Source organism: Rhinoderma darwinii, unplaced genomic scaffold (assembly GCF_050947455.1).
Source record: "Rhinoderma darwinii isolate aRhiDar2 unplaced genomic scaffold, aRhiDar2.hap1 Scaffold_4425, whole genome shotgun sequence".
NCBI lineage: Eukaryota > Metazoa > Chordata > Amphibia > Anura > Rhinodermatidae > Rhinoderma > Rhinoderma darwinii.
In genome coordinates, this window is record NW_027463885.1 from 42,096 (window position 1) to 55,418 (window position 13,323).

At 41.2% G+C, this 13,323-nt stretch overlaps 3 non-coding genes and 2 pseudogenes across 3 annotated transcripts; all 5 read right to left on the reverse strand.

Annotated features, from left to right (window-relative positions):
* Nucleotides 1–493: 493 nt before the first annotated feature.
* LOC142714678 (U2 spliceosomal RNA) lies at nt 494–674 on the reverse strand (annotated as a pseudogene).
* Nucleotides 675–5,723: 5,049 nt separating this feature from the next.
* LOC142714685 (U2 spliceosomal RNA) lies at nt 5,724–5,873 on the reverse strand (annotated as a pseudogene).
* Nucleotides 5,874–7,108: 1,235 nt separating this feature from the next.
* LOC142714667 (U2 spliceosomal RNA) lies at nt 7,109–7,299 on the reverse strand. Its single transcript, XR_012870811.1, has one exon. It is a non-coding gene; the product is annotated as a U2 spliceosomal RNA (small nuclear RNA).
* A 1,210-nt stretch (nt 7,300–8,509) lies between these two features.
* On the reverse strand, nt 8,510–8,700 carry LOC142714673 (U2 spliceosomal RNA). The gene has a single exon (XR_012870817.1). It is a non-coding gene; the product is annotated as a U2 spliceosomal RNA (small nuclear RNA).
* A 1,230-nt stretch (nt 8,701–9,930) lies between these two features.
* LOC142714681 (U2 spliceosomal RNA) lies at nt 9,931–10,120 on the reverse strand. The gene has a single exon (XR_012870822.1). It is a non-coding gene; the product is annotated as a U2 spliceosomal RNA (small nuclear RNA).
* Between the last annotated feature and the right edge of the window lie 3,203 nt (nt 10,121–13,323).

Sequence of the window (13,323 nt, forward strand, 5' to 3'; positions counted from 1 at the left end):
TAGGCAAGCAAGGCTTTGTTGCAACTGCAATTCTTACTCCTTCTTGAAATGTAGGGACGACAGTACATTCCATCACATCCATCTAGTGTACACAGGTAGGTCCATTGTGGCGGGCGGGCGGGCGGGCGGCTTTAATGGCTGTTTGCTGTTCCCCTACTCCACTCCACTATTTGACTGTGGTGCTGCATCAATCAGTGGCTGGCTCAGGTGCAGCTCTTTAACTTACCTAAAAGGGAGGGCGGAGAGAAGACAAGGAAGGTGAATGAGCTGTTCCAATGTGAAATGCCGGAAACACAGACACACAGACGACACAAAACAAGAGGTGGCAATGTATTCATTAATTGCATTTAATCAATTAGCTCATTATCACTCATGCATTGTCCAACAGGTGTTGAAATAATGGGATTAAAAGGGGAGATCCCTTCAGAAAGACAGAAACAATGGCAAACACAAAAAAACACTTTTGGAATCTGATTTTAGTCAACACATAAGGAAAGGGTGCACCGGTCCTGGAAATACTGCAATACCAGGTCAATGCGTGGAGTGGACAGAGCAAGCTCTATTTCCATCTCCCTGTTCTAAAAATCCATTTAATATATGGTCCCCAGATAGGGGACGTATCAGATATTAAACTGATAAGAACAGATTTTTTGATTTGGCTGTACCACAACGATACAAAACCGTTTATTCAAATTTCAAAGATTTACATACAGGTGCAAATACATTAATTGATCAATTCCAATCATTAAAATGCCATTTTACATATGCAGAGGCGTCTTTTTGTTTATCAAGTAACAGGTATAAATACATCTCACTTAAAATCATCCCATATACATCATCCACCGACAAGATATCCTTTTTAAAAAGTAAAATGTTCCGTGCCTTCCAGAGAGCTGCCTTCACACAGTTGATGATCCTCCATGCCGTCCATCTATTTTGCGTACAATCACAATCTATCTGTCCATATAGAATTACATAATAGTTTAACGTTTTAATTGCTGTAATTGTTCTTAAAAGTGGCAAAATCTTGCTCCATATAGTCTTTGAGAAAGCGCAAGTCCATAAAAGATGAAAGACTGTTTCTTCTTGGTGGCATCCCTCTCTTGGGCATACGGCAGTGTTTGATAGTCTTCTTCTGTGCTGAAAGGAACGGCATGGCAGGCAACTGTGGACGCAGCTCCAGGCTAGATCTTTCTGGGAATTAAAAAGATAATAACAATTCATCATTCTCCATATGTTTTTACATTGTATTTCGTTAAAATTACCAATAATACATACTTCAGTGGATTTTAAAATAAACTTAGTTAACACTTTGCCATTCATTAAGACCTCTGTTTTTACCTTAGTGAGATTAAAAAGGACAACAATTTTCTCAAAAATGTCATAAATATATGGTGTGTCAAAACTATACGGATGCTTGAGGTCAGTTTTAAACCAACCGAGACGCCTCATACAATTCCCCAAATTATATTTTAAAAAGAAGGACCAGTAGTTTTCTTTAAAAAAATTCCTAAAGCATAATGAAAAAAATTTAGTATATAAGAAAACTCTGAAATCAGTAAAATCCTTTCCTCCTTTTTCTTTGGGTTTAAAAACAGTTTCTCTTTTTAATTTTTCCATTTTTGAGTTCCAAAAAAAGGTGAAGCATGCTTTTTGTAATTTACATAGAACTCGAGTGGGAGGGGGGAAGACCAAGCTCAGGTATAAAATCAAGGGCAGGATCACCATTTTAATAATAAGCACTTTGCCCTCCATAGTCAGCTCTCGTAATCTCCATATGCACAACTTCTGGTTCACTTTTTGCATAATCCCCTCCCAGTTTTCTGTTACATCATTGTATTTATTAAAATATACACCTAAAATCTTCACTTTTTCTACAGTTGGAACTTCAATGTCACTCATGTCTATTGCACCTATCTTTAAAATTTCACATTTATTAAAATTAACTTTAAAACCTGATGCACAGCAAAAATTGTTGATTAGTTTTAAAGACTTCTTTAGTGATATGTTGTCTTTACAGGTTATGGCGACATCATCCATATAACTTGCTACCTTGGCTTCTATACCTTTGCTCCCAGGGAGAGATACTCCACGAATATCATTATCTCTCCTGATCATGCATAAAAGGGGTTCAAGAGCACAGATAAAAAGTAGGGGTGATAGGGGGCAGCCTTGTTTCACACCGGACCTGAGGGGAACAGCCTGGGACTTAAAACCATTAATTAAAATTCTACTTTGACAGTTATCGTAAAATGCCTTTAAAGAATTTAAAAAATTCCCTGGTATGCCCATCTTTCCTAAAACATTAAATAAAAACTGGTGTGAGACCCTATCAAATGCTTTTTCAAAGTCTACCATTAAAATTGCCAAGTTGCTTTTCCTGCTGTTTGCGTCATCTATCAGGTCTTTTATGAGGTTTAGGTTTTCCCATATACTCCTACCTGGGATTCCACATACTTGGTTTGGATGAATAAGCGTCTCAATCACGTTTTTTAATCTGTTTGCACAGATCTTGGCCATTACCTTATAATCACAATTTAGGAGTGTAATCGGCCTCCAATTCTTGATCTCCTCCTTATTACCTTTTTTATACAATAAAGAAACGTCACCCATTTTCCAAGATTCTGGTAAAATTTTTGAGTTAAAAGCTTCTAAAAGGAGAGATAAAAGATCATCCTTTAAAACCTCATAAAACGTTCTATAAAATTCAATTGGTACCCCATCAGCTCCTGGAACTTTACCCAACTTAAAACTATTTATGGTATCCAGTATTTCTTTTTCTGTAATGGGCTGTAATAAAACAGATTGGGCATTAGAATCTAAAACACATGAAATTTCCTTTAAAACATCATCCATAACATTTTTATCCACATTTTTTTCGTTAAAAAGGTCTTTATAATAAGTATGTGTTTTTTCCAAAATATTATCAATTACTGTTTCTCCTTCCATTTTTTCTATATGAATTCTCCTCTGTACACTTTTTTAAAAAAAATATCTGGAGCACTTTTCATTTTCTTCAATGTGTTGTATTTTAGCCTTAAAGATTATTTCTTTTCCTTTATCTTCCAAAAATGTTTTTACCTCTTTTTTAACGTGTATTATTTCTTCAGTCACATCTATCCCCACAGACCTCATTTTGTAGAGTGTTTGTAATTGTGTATTATATTTTTCGTAAACCGCTCTCTTTTCTCTTGCTTTTTGAACTCCATACCTGATAAAGAATTCTTTTATATTTTTCTTCATTTTATCCCACCATATTCTCATAGATTCTGTAGGGTCCTTTTTCTGCTTGCACCTGTTGTAAAACTTAGTAAAATCTGCCATTATTTTTTCATCTTTTAAAAGCGACACGTTCATCTTCCATGAACTAGCACCTCTTCTAAAACCAGGATCAAGATTTAAGACAAATAAAAGGCCTTTATGGTCAGAGAACATGTTAGTTAAAAGTTCACAGTGGACAGGTAAGATTTGCTGAGAAGAAAAAATAAAATCAATTCTTGAGCTGCATCGTATATTACTCCATGTAGTACTTTCCAGTTCAGACATTTTTTTGTTGCAATTTTTAAAAACATCTGTAAGTTTAAAGTCAGTTACGATATTACTTAATAGACCAGAAGTTTTGTCATAGTTTCTACTGGAAGATTGTGTAGATCTTTTTTCACCTCTTAAAACACAATTAAAATCCCCGGCTAAAACTAAAGGACAGGAATTATTAATAAACAGAGGTAAAATTTCCAACATCTCTTCTCTTTCTTTTTTGTTCGGTGATCCATAAAAATTTAAAAACTGCCACATAACACCATTAAGAAAGGCCTTAACCAATAAAATCCTACCTGGTAAAATTTCTTGTTTAAAGGAAATATTAACATTACCTTTAAAAAGTATTGCCACTCCTGCAGATTTTGTTATATTGGAACCAGACCACACCGAAGTCCCATATGTCCAATCTTTTTCATACCTCTTATATTCCGCCTGATGAGGGATGCCACACTCCTGCAAGAAGAACACCGAGGCGGAAAGCAGGGATAGATAATTAAAAAGTACTGTTCTGCGTGTGCTTGACTTGATACCCCTTACATTTAGGGAGAGTCCTTTCAAAACTGCCATCAATGAAGTTAAAAGGTGGGATAAAACACAAATTTCAACCTCTTAAAGTCTTAATTTCTTCTTCCAGCCTAGCCAACCCCTGAGAACTGTCAGAGATATCCTGGTCACCCCTAGAGGTCACGCAGCGCAATAAGTCTGTTGAGCTGGAATCACTGTCTGTTGCCTCCTCCGAAAAATCCTCACAGAGAGGACTAGGGAGAGTATTTGGATCACTCGTCACTGTCTTCTTACCCCTTTCTGGCGGTTCTGACCCATAGTCCATCTCTTCCGTGCGGCTTCTTGTATGGGAAGCCCCAGGCTGTCTGACAGACGTCTGAGCCATTTCTTCCGGGGTTTCCGAGATGATGCTGGGTGTTTCAAGTTCTCCCTCAGGTTGTATTGCCGAATAACGGTTTCCCATCTTCAGTACTTCCCGATTTAGAGGATCACCTGTTTTCCTTTTTTTTGCACCCGATTCTTCTTTTAGTTGAGCCTGAGATGCAGCTTCCTCCGGGTTACTACCTTCCCTGCAAGAGGAAAGCATCCCCGTCCCCTGCTTCTCCATCCTTTTCCTCTCCTTTTGACGGTCTTTCATTTTAATCTGCGACTGGAATCCTTCACTGTCAAGAGAGACAACAGACTTACCGGTAGAAATTTCTGTAGCGTGACCTGCTTCCTGGGCTTCCATATTTGCCTCCTCTTCTGGGGCTGGCTGGTTTCCAAGCTGTCTCCCACGTTGAGGTTGGTGCATATTTTTTTGCGGTTTCTGTCTGTGGGGACAGGATGCATAGAAGTGACTGGGATCTTGACATAAACTACAATTTTTTGGTTCACTACAACTTCGAACCGTATGATTTTTACTTCCACAATTTGTACAGGTACTTTCACAATCATTTTTTGAATGCCCATATTTTTTGCAGATTCTGCAGAATTCCTCCATACCATTAAAAAAAATATCACCATTAATATTGCCCAATTTAAAACGAGCTGGGGGTACCAATTTTTCCTCAGGTGTTTTGGGATTGTCTTTTAATTCTACAAAAAATTTCCATTTTGAAGTCCACACATCAAACTCATTCATAACCTTCCCCTTAGGAATAACTAGAGTACAGTAATTTTTCAGAAAGAACACAATCTCCTCTTCAGTTATATAAGGGGAATACATTTTAATCACCATGAGTTTTCGATCTGAGGGGAAGTGCTCCACAATCTGGACCCCTTTCAGCCTGGGATCTCTGCCTACCTTTTTCAAGCGATTCACAAAATCCAAGTAAATACCGTCATATCGCAAGGTCACGTCATAGATCCCACGCCTAGGATAGTCCTGGATTGCCAAAATCTCCAAGGGTCGGATTGCGAACACTCCCAGGAGCACTTCCTCGATCAGGTGTTTCAGACCGCCGTTTGCTGGAGCCTCCTCCGTATACGTAAAACGTATAGAGTTTTTGAGCCGAGTGAAATTCGGCTCAAATGTTGGGTTGTCATTTCCTGCCATGACAAACCACCAACTTGTATGCGCACCACAGAGACACACGGGTCACTGTAACCAACTAACGCAACTCCCCTTTTCGGCCGAAACCTACACGGGGGTATATGGATCGCAACCCGTTGCTCAGGACTAAGCCTCTCTCCCAAATAGCAGCACGGGGGTGAAGTCCAGGCGAACCTGGACGATCCCCCGAGGCCGAGAGAGAGGGTACCTGAGCACCTCCCAACCAAGACCAAGGCAGAGCTGATACGAATAAACAGCACTACACTTGATCTTAGCCAAAAGGCCGAGAAGCGATAACCCGAACGGGCCGCGCGTTGCCCGAGCCTGCCCGATACTGCTGTTCAGCCCTTGCAGCGATTCAGCCTACTTCTAGGCAATTCCATGGGGCCCTGCAGGCTCACACACTCACAGCTACACGGGAGGTGAATAAAGGCCGGAGAGGAAGCCAGACAGGATTTGCTTCTTTTGCTTGCACCACAATGCAGTGCTGAAAGAGGAGGAATCTACATAAAAACGCCTTCCTGGCAACGCCCAAATGCCCTGCTGCCATGCAGATAAACACTGGCAGCGGCAGCAAGTGCATGCCCACAGCCACCCCTTGTTCCTTCACACCTTGTATCAGCTGTAATCCAGTCCAGTCCAGTGCTGCCTGCTGAGCAGCACTGACCAACACTGCCTGGGCCCAGGCTTTTATCTCTGAGGCCCCATTATGATGTCAGAAAGCTGGCTCTGGCTCCTCAGGGCTCCACTATGACACGTGCAAAGTTCCGTCTGAACTTTATATAAGACGGTGCGGCTCAGTCAGTCACTCAGTGTTGCCTGAGAGGGCAACACTGCAACAGCCGGCCGCCAGGCTGTCTTTTTTTGCACAGCTAGTTGCCTCCAGGAGGCCACAAGAGGGAGACAAGGGACTGCAAAATGGAAAATAAGCATCCACCAACTTTACAGACAACTTCTCCTTGCTCCTACAACCTCCATCCTTGCACAGTTTGTTATTCTTCTAGGTAACATAGTAACAAATCCAAATTGCTGCTCTCTTTGTAGGCAAGCAAGGCTTTGTTGCAACTGCAATTCTTACTCCTTCTTGAAATGTAGGGACGACAGTACATTCCATCACATCCATCTAGTGTACACAGGTAGGTCCATTGTGGCGGGCGGGCGGGCGGCTTTAATGGCTGTTTGCTGTTCCCCCTACTCCACTCCACTATTTGACTGTGGTGCTGCATCAATCAGTGGCTGGCTCAGGTGCAGCTCTTTAACTTACCTAAAAGGGAGGGCGGAGAGAAGACAAGGAAGGTGAATGAGCTGTTCCAATGTGAAATGCCGGAAACACAGACATACAGACGACACAAAACAAGAGGTGGCAATGTATTCATTAATTGCATTTAATCAATTAGCTCATTATCACTCATGCATTGTCCAACAGGTGTTGAAATAATGGGATTAAAAGGGGAGATCCCTTCAGAAAGACAGAAACAATGGCAAACACAAAAAACACTTTTGGAATCTGATTTTAGTCAACACATAAGGAAAGGGTGCACCGGTCCTGGAAATACTGCAATACCAGGTCAATGCGTGGAGTGGACAGAGCAAGCTCTATTTCCATCTCCGTGTTCTAAAAATCCATTTAATATATGGTCCCCAGATAGGGGACGTATCAGATATTAAACTGATAAGAACAGATACTACACTTGATCTTAGCCAAAAGGCCGAGAAGCGATAACCCGAACGGGCCGCGCGTTGCCCGAGCCTGCCCGATACTGCTGTTCAGCCCTTGCAGCGATTCAGCCTACTTCTAGGCAATTCCATGGGGCCCTGCAGGCTCACACACTCACAGCTACACGGGAGGTGAATAAAGGCCGGAGAGGAAGCCAGACAGGATTTGCTTCTTTTGCTTGCACCACAATGCAGTGCTGAAAGAGGAGGAATCTACATAAAAACGCCTTCCTGGCAACGCCCAAATGCCCTGCTGCCATGCAGATAAACACTCGCAGCGGCAGCAAGTGCATTCCCACAGCCACCCCTTGTTCCTTCACACCTTGTATCAGCTGTAATCCAGTCCAGTCCAGTGCTGCCTGCTGAGCAGCACTGACCAACACTGCCTGGGCCCAGGCTTTTATCTCTGAGGCCCCATTATGATGTCAGAAAGCTGGCTCTGGCTCCTCAGGGCTCCACTATGACACGTGCAAAGTTCCGTCTGAACTTTATATAAGACGGTGCGGCTCAGTCAGTCACTCAGTGTTGCCTGAGAGGGCAACACTGCAACAGCCGGCCGCCAGGCTGTCTTTTTTTGCACAGCTAGTTGCCTCCAGGAGGCCACAAGAGGGAGACAAGGGACTGCAAAATGGAAAATAAGCATCCACCAACTTTACAGACAACTTCTCCTTGCTCCTACAACCTCCATCCTTGCACAGTTTGTTATTCTTCTAGGTAACATAGTAACAAATCCAAATTGCTGCTCTCTTTGTAGGCAAGCAAGGCTTTGTTGCAACTGCAATTCTTACTCCTTCTTGAAATGTAGGGACGACAGTACATTCCATCACATCCATCTAGTGTACACAGGTAGGTCCATTGTGGCGGGCGGGCGGCTTTAATGGCTGTTTGCTGTTCCCCTACTCCACTCCACTATTTGACTGTGGTGCTGCATCAATCAGTGGCTGGCTCAGGTGCAGCTCTTTAACTTACCTAAAAGGGAGGGCGGAGAGAAGACAAGGAAGGTGAATGAGCTGTTCCAATGTGAAATGCCGGAAACACAGACACACAGACGACACAAAACAAGAGGTGGCAATGTATTCATTAATTGCATTTAATCAATTAGCTCATTATCACTCATGCATTGTCCAACAGGTGTTGAAATAATGGGATTAAAAGGGGAGATCCCTTCAGAAAGACAGAAACAATGGCAAACACAAAAAACACTTTTGGAATCTGATTTTAGTCAACACATAAGGAAATACTGCAATACCAGGTCAATGCGTGGAGTGGACAGAGCAAGCTCTATTTCCATCTCCCTGTTCTAAAAATCCATTTAATATATGGTCCCCAGATAGGGGACGTATCAGATATTAAACTGATAAGAACAGATACTACACTTGATCTTAGCCAAAAGGCCGAGAAGCGATAACCCGAACAGGCCGCGCGTTGCCCGAGCCTGCCCGATACTGCTGTTCAGCCCTTGCAGCGATTCAGCCTACTTCTAGGCAATTCCATGGGGCCCTGCAGGCTCACACACTCACAGCTACACGGGAGGTGAATAAAGGCCGGAGAGGAAGCCAGACAGGATTTGCTTCTTTTGCTTGCACCACAATGCAGTGCTGAAAGAGGAGGAATCTACATAAAAACGCCTTCCTGGCAACGCCCAAATGCCCTGCTGCCATGCAGATAAACACTGGCAGCGGCAGCAAGTGCATGCCCACAGCCACCCCTTGTTCCTTCACACCTTGTATCAGCTGTAATCCAGTCCAGTCCAGTGCTGCCTGCTGAGCAGCACTGACCAACACTGCCTGGGCCCAGGCTTTTATCTCTGAGGCCCCATTATGATGTCAGAAAGCTGGCTCTGGCTCCTCAGGGCTCCACTATGACACGTGCAAAGTTCCGTCTGAACTTTATTTAAGACGGTGCGGCTCAGTCAGTCACTCAGTGTTGCCTGAGAGGGCAACACTGCAACAGCCGGCCGCCAGGCTGTCTTTTTTTGCACAGCTAGTTGCCTCCAGGAGGCCACAAGAGGGAGACAAGGGACTGCAAAATGGAAAATAAGCATCCACCAACTTTACAGACAACTTCTCCTTGCTCCTACAACCTCCATCCTTGCACAGTTTGTTATTCTTCTAGGTAACATAGTAACAAATCCAAATTGCTGCTCTCTTTGTAGGCAAGCAAGGCTTTGTTGCAACTGCAATTCTTACTCCTTCTTGAAATGTAGGGACGACAGTACATTCCATCACATCCATCTAGTGTACACAGGTAGGTCCATTGTGGCAGGCGGGCGGCTTTAATGGCTGTTTGCTGTTCCCCTACTCCACTCCACTATTTGACTGTGGTGCTGCATCAATCAGTGGCTGGCTCAGGTGCAGCTCTTTAACTTACCTAAAAGGGAGGGCGGAGAGAAGACAAGGAAGGTGAATGAGCTGTTCCAATGTGAAATGCCGGAAACACAGACACACAGACGACACAAAACAAGAGGTGGCAATGTATTCATTAATTGCATTTAATCAATTAGCTCATTATCACTCATGCATTGTCCAACAGGTGTTGAAATAATGGGATTAAAAGGGGAGATCCCTTCAGAAAGACAGAAACAATGGCAAACACAAGAAACACTTTTGGAATCTGATTTTAGTCAACACATAAGGAAAGGGTGCACCGGTCCTGGAAATACTGCAATACCAGGTCAATGCGTGGAGTGGACAGAGCAAGCTCTATTTCCATCTCCCTGTTCTAAAAATCCATTTAATATATGGTCCCCAGATAGGGGACGTATCAGATATTAAACTGATAAGAACAGATTTTTTTTTGAGTTGACTACCCCAACAAAGGAGGTAACCGTTTATTTAAAATTTGAACAGATTTACAAAAAAATCAATACGTTTTTACAAAAGAAATTTACATAAATTTACAACCATGGTTTAATACAAATAAATACAAATTGTCATATAAAACAATTTATAAAAGGGCACTTGGTGGCATCATATTATGGAACTCCATTCACTTAAAAACCATTTTCTACATAAAACAGGAGAGAGTTTTTTATCTAAAAGAAAATATTTGTACATTTCATTAAGACAAATGGCTAAAACATCTTCCACAGCTAAAACTTCATGCTTAAATAATAAAATGTTTCTGGCCGCCCACAGAGCTGCTTTTACGCAGTTGGTGATCTTCCATGCCATCATTTTTCGAGTCTGTGTTGGGCATTCCAGGCATCCATATAAAACGCCATCACTTGTGTATCTCCGAAGTCCTGTAATCTTCTGTACCAAGGGGAGGATTCTTGTCCATATCAATTGCGCGTAAAAACATTCCCAGAATAGGTGGTAGACTGTCTCGTCATCTCTACATCCTCCCCTTGGACACGCAGCCGAGTTGGTCAGTCCCCTTCGATGCTGGAATGCCCGGCATGGAAGACACTCGTGGGCACAGCTCCAGGCCAGATCTTTCTGTGGGTTAAAAAGATATTTAGCGCTCACCATCTTCCATATTTCTTTGCATTTTTGTTCATTAAAATTACTGATGGGAGCTACTAAAACATTTTCTTTTATCGTTTTTAAAATTCCTTTACTATTTTTTACTTCGTTAATATTTTTGTCTTTTAAGTTAAAAAGGTTTACAATTTTTTCTAAAATCTTATACTGGCCAGAAAGGTTAAAAGCATACGGGGAGCTTAAAACCGTGGAGAACCAACCGTTCCTCCTCATAAAATAACCTGTGTTAAAACGTATAAAATATGACCAGTAATGTTCCTTAAAAACTGCATTAAGACATAAAGTAAAAAATTTTATTAAAAGGAATGCTTTTATATCGGGGAAATCTTTCCCCCCCATTGGTTTGGGTAATATTACCTTCTCTCTCCTGAGCTTTTCCATCCTGGAGTTCCATAAAAATGTAAAACATGCTTTAATTATTTTTTTCAATAAAATCTCAGGGGGAGGGAATACCATACTTAAATATAATAAAATAGGTAAAATCACCATTTTTGTAATTAAAACCTTTCCCTCCATTGTTAACTTTCTCATGTTCCACATGCAAATTTTCTGATTGACTTTTTGTGCCACCAAGTCCCAACTGGTAAAACCATTATTTGACTCATTGAAGGAGACTCCTAAAATTTGTACAGACTCTGACACAGGGACTGGAATGTCCATTAAAACCATTTTGCCGATATTTAAGATGTTACTTTTATTAAAATTCACTAAAAAACCGGAGGAGCAACAGAATTGGTAAATCTGTTTAAAGGATTTCTGTAATGACAGGGTGTCCCTGCAAAGGACCGCGACATCGTCCATGTACCCCACCACTTTAGCCTCTAGTCCCCCCCCGCCCGGCAGGGGGACTCCGCTTATCTGCTTATCCTTTCTTAACCTGCAGAGTAGAGGCTCGATCGCACAAATAAAAAGTAGTGGGGACAAGGGACACCCCTGCTTCACTCCGGAATTTAAAAGGACATCCTGTGTCTTAAAACCCTTTACTAAAATTTTGCTAGTACAATTTTCATAAAAGGCCTTCAGAGACTGTAAAAAACCTTCCGGTATACCCATTTTTTCTAAAACCTTAAAAAGATAAAAATGTGACACTCTATCGAAGGCTTTCTCAAAATCTATAGATAAAATTGCCATTTTACCTCCTCTCTCTTTCGTGTCACTGATCACATCTTTTAAAAGGTTTAAATTATCCCATATACTCCTCCCGGGTATCCCACAGACCTGATTGGAGTGTATGATCTGGCCTATCACTGCTTTTAATCTGTTCGCACATATCTTCGCCATTACTTTGTAGTCAGAGTTTAGCAAAGTGATAGGCCTCCAATTTTTAATGTCTGTTTTGTCCCCCTTTTTGTAAAGCAGGGACACTTCGCCTTTCTTCCAGGACCCTGGGAGGGCTTTTGTTCTAAAAACTTGGGTAAAAAGAGGGTGGAGATCCTCTTTTAAAATACCATAAAATATAACATAGAATTCTATAGGTATACCGTCAGGGCCAGGGACTTTACCTGTTTTAAAACTCTTTGTAGTTTCTAAAATCTCCTGTTCCGTAATATCCTGTAATAAAAACACTTGGGAAGCAGGATTTAAAACAGCATCCACCTCCTTCAATGAGTCGTTCATAAAATCAACATCAACATATTTTGTATTAAAAAGATCCGCATAAAAACCGTGCACCTTTTTTAAAATGTTTTGGGTATTTGTTTCCCCATCTATCTCATTTAACAGGGTATGCTTATCATTTATTTTCTTGAAGAAGTACCTGGAGCAGGTCTCATTTTCTTCAAGATGTTTTACCTTAGAGCGAAAGATTATCTCCTTTCCCCTCTGCTCCAGGCACTGGGAGATTTCTTTTTTAATTTCGGTGATCTCCTTCTCCACCTGCATACCCTGTTCTCTGAACTTGTATTGGGTCTGCAGACGGGTATTTAAATTAGCATAAAATTCAGATTTCTCTTTTGCTTTCTTCATCCCAGCTTTAATAAAAAAATCTCTTATCTTTATTTTCATTTTTTCCCACCAGGAAACAATTAGCATATTGGGATGTCTTACCCGTCTGCAGCCCTTATAAAAGGTGATAAAATCGGATAAAATTTGCGGATCCTCTAAAAGGGATACGTTTAATTTCCAGGCTTTCTTCGGAGTTCTCCTTTGATCGTTCAAATTAACTTTAAAATATAAAAGTTTATGGTCAGAAAACACGTTAGAATTAAGATCACATTTAAAAGGCAGTATTTGATAAGAGCAAAAAATAAAATCAATCCTGGAGCTGCAGTTTACATTGCTCCAGGTGACGCCGTCCTCTTCCGGTAGATCCCTATTGCATTTTTTAAAAACATCAGTAAGTTTAAAATCCACTGTAATATCTTTTAAAATAGACGGGGTTTTATCATAGTTTCGACTTACTGAATTAGAGAACCGGCGTTCCCCCTTTAAAATACAATTAAAATCACCAGCTAAAATGAGTGGTTCTGAATCATTGATAAAAAGGGGTAAAATTTCTAGCATTTTTGCTCTTTCTTTTTTGTCTGTAGAACCATAAAAGTTTAA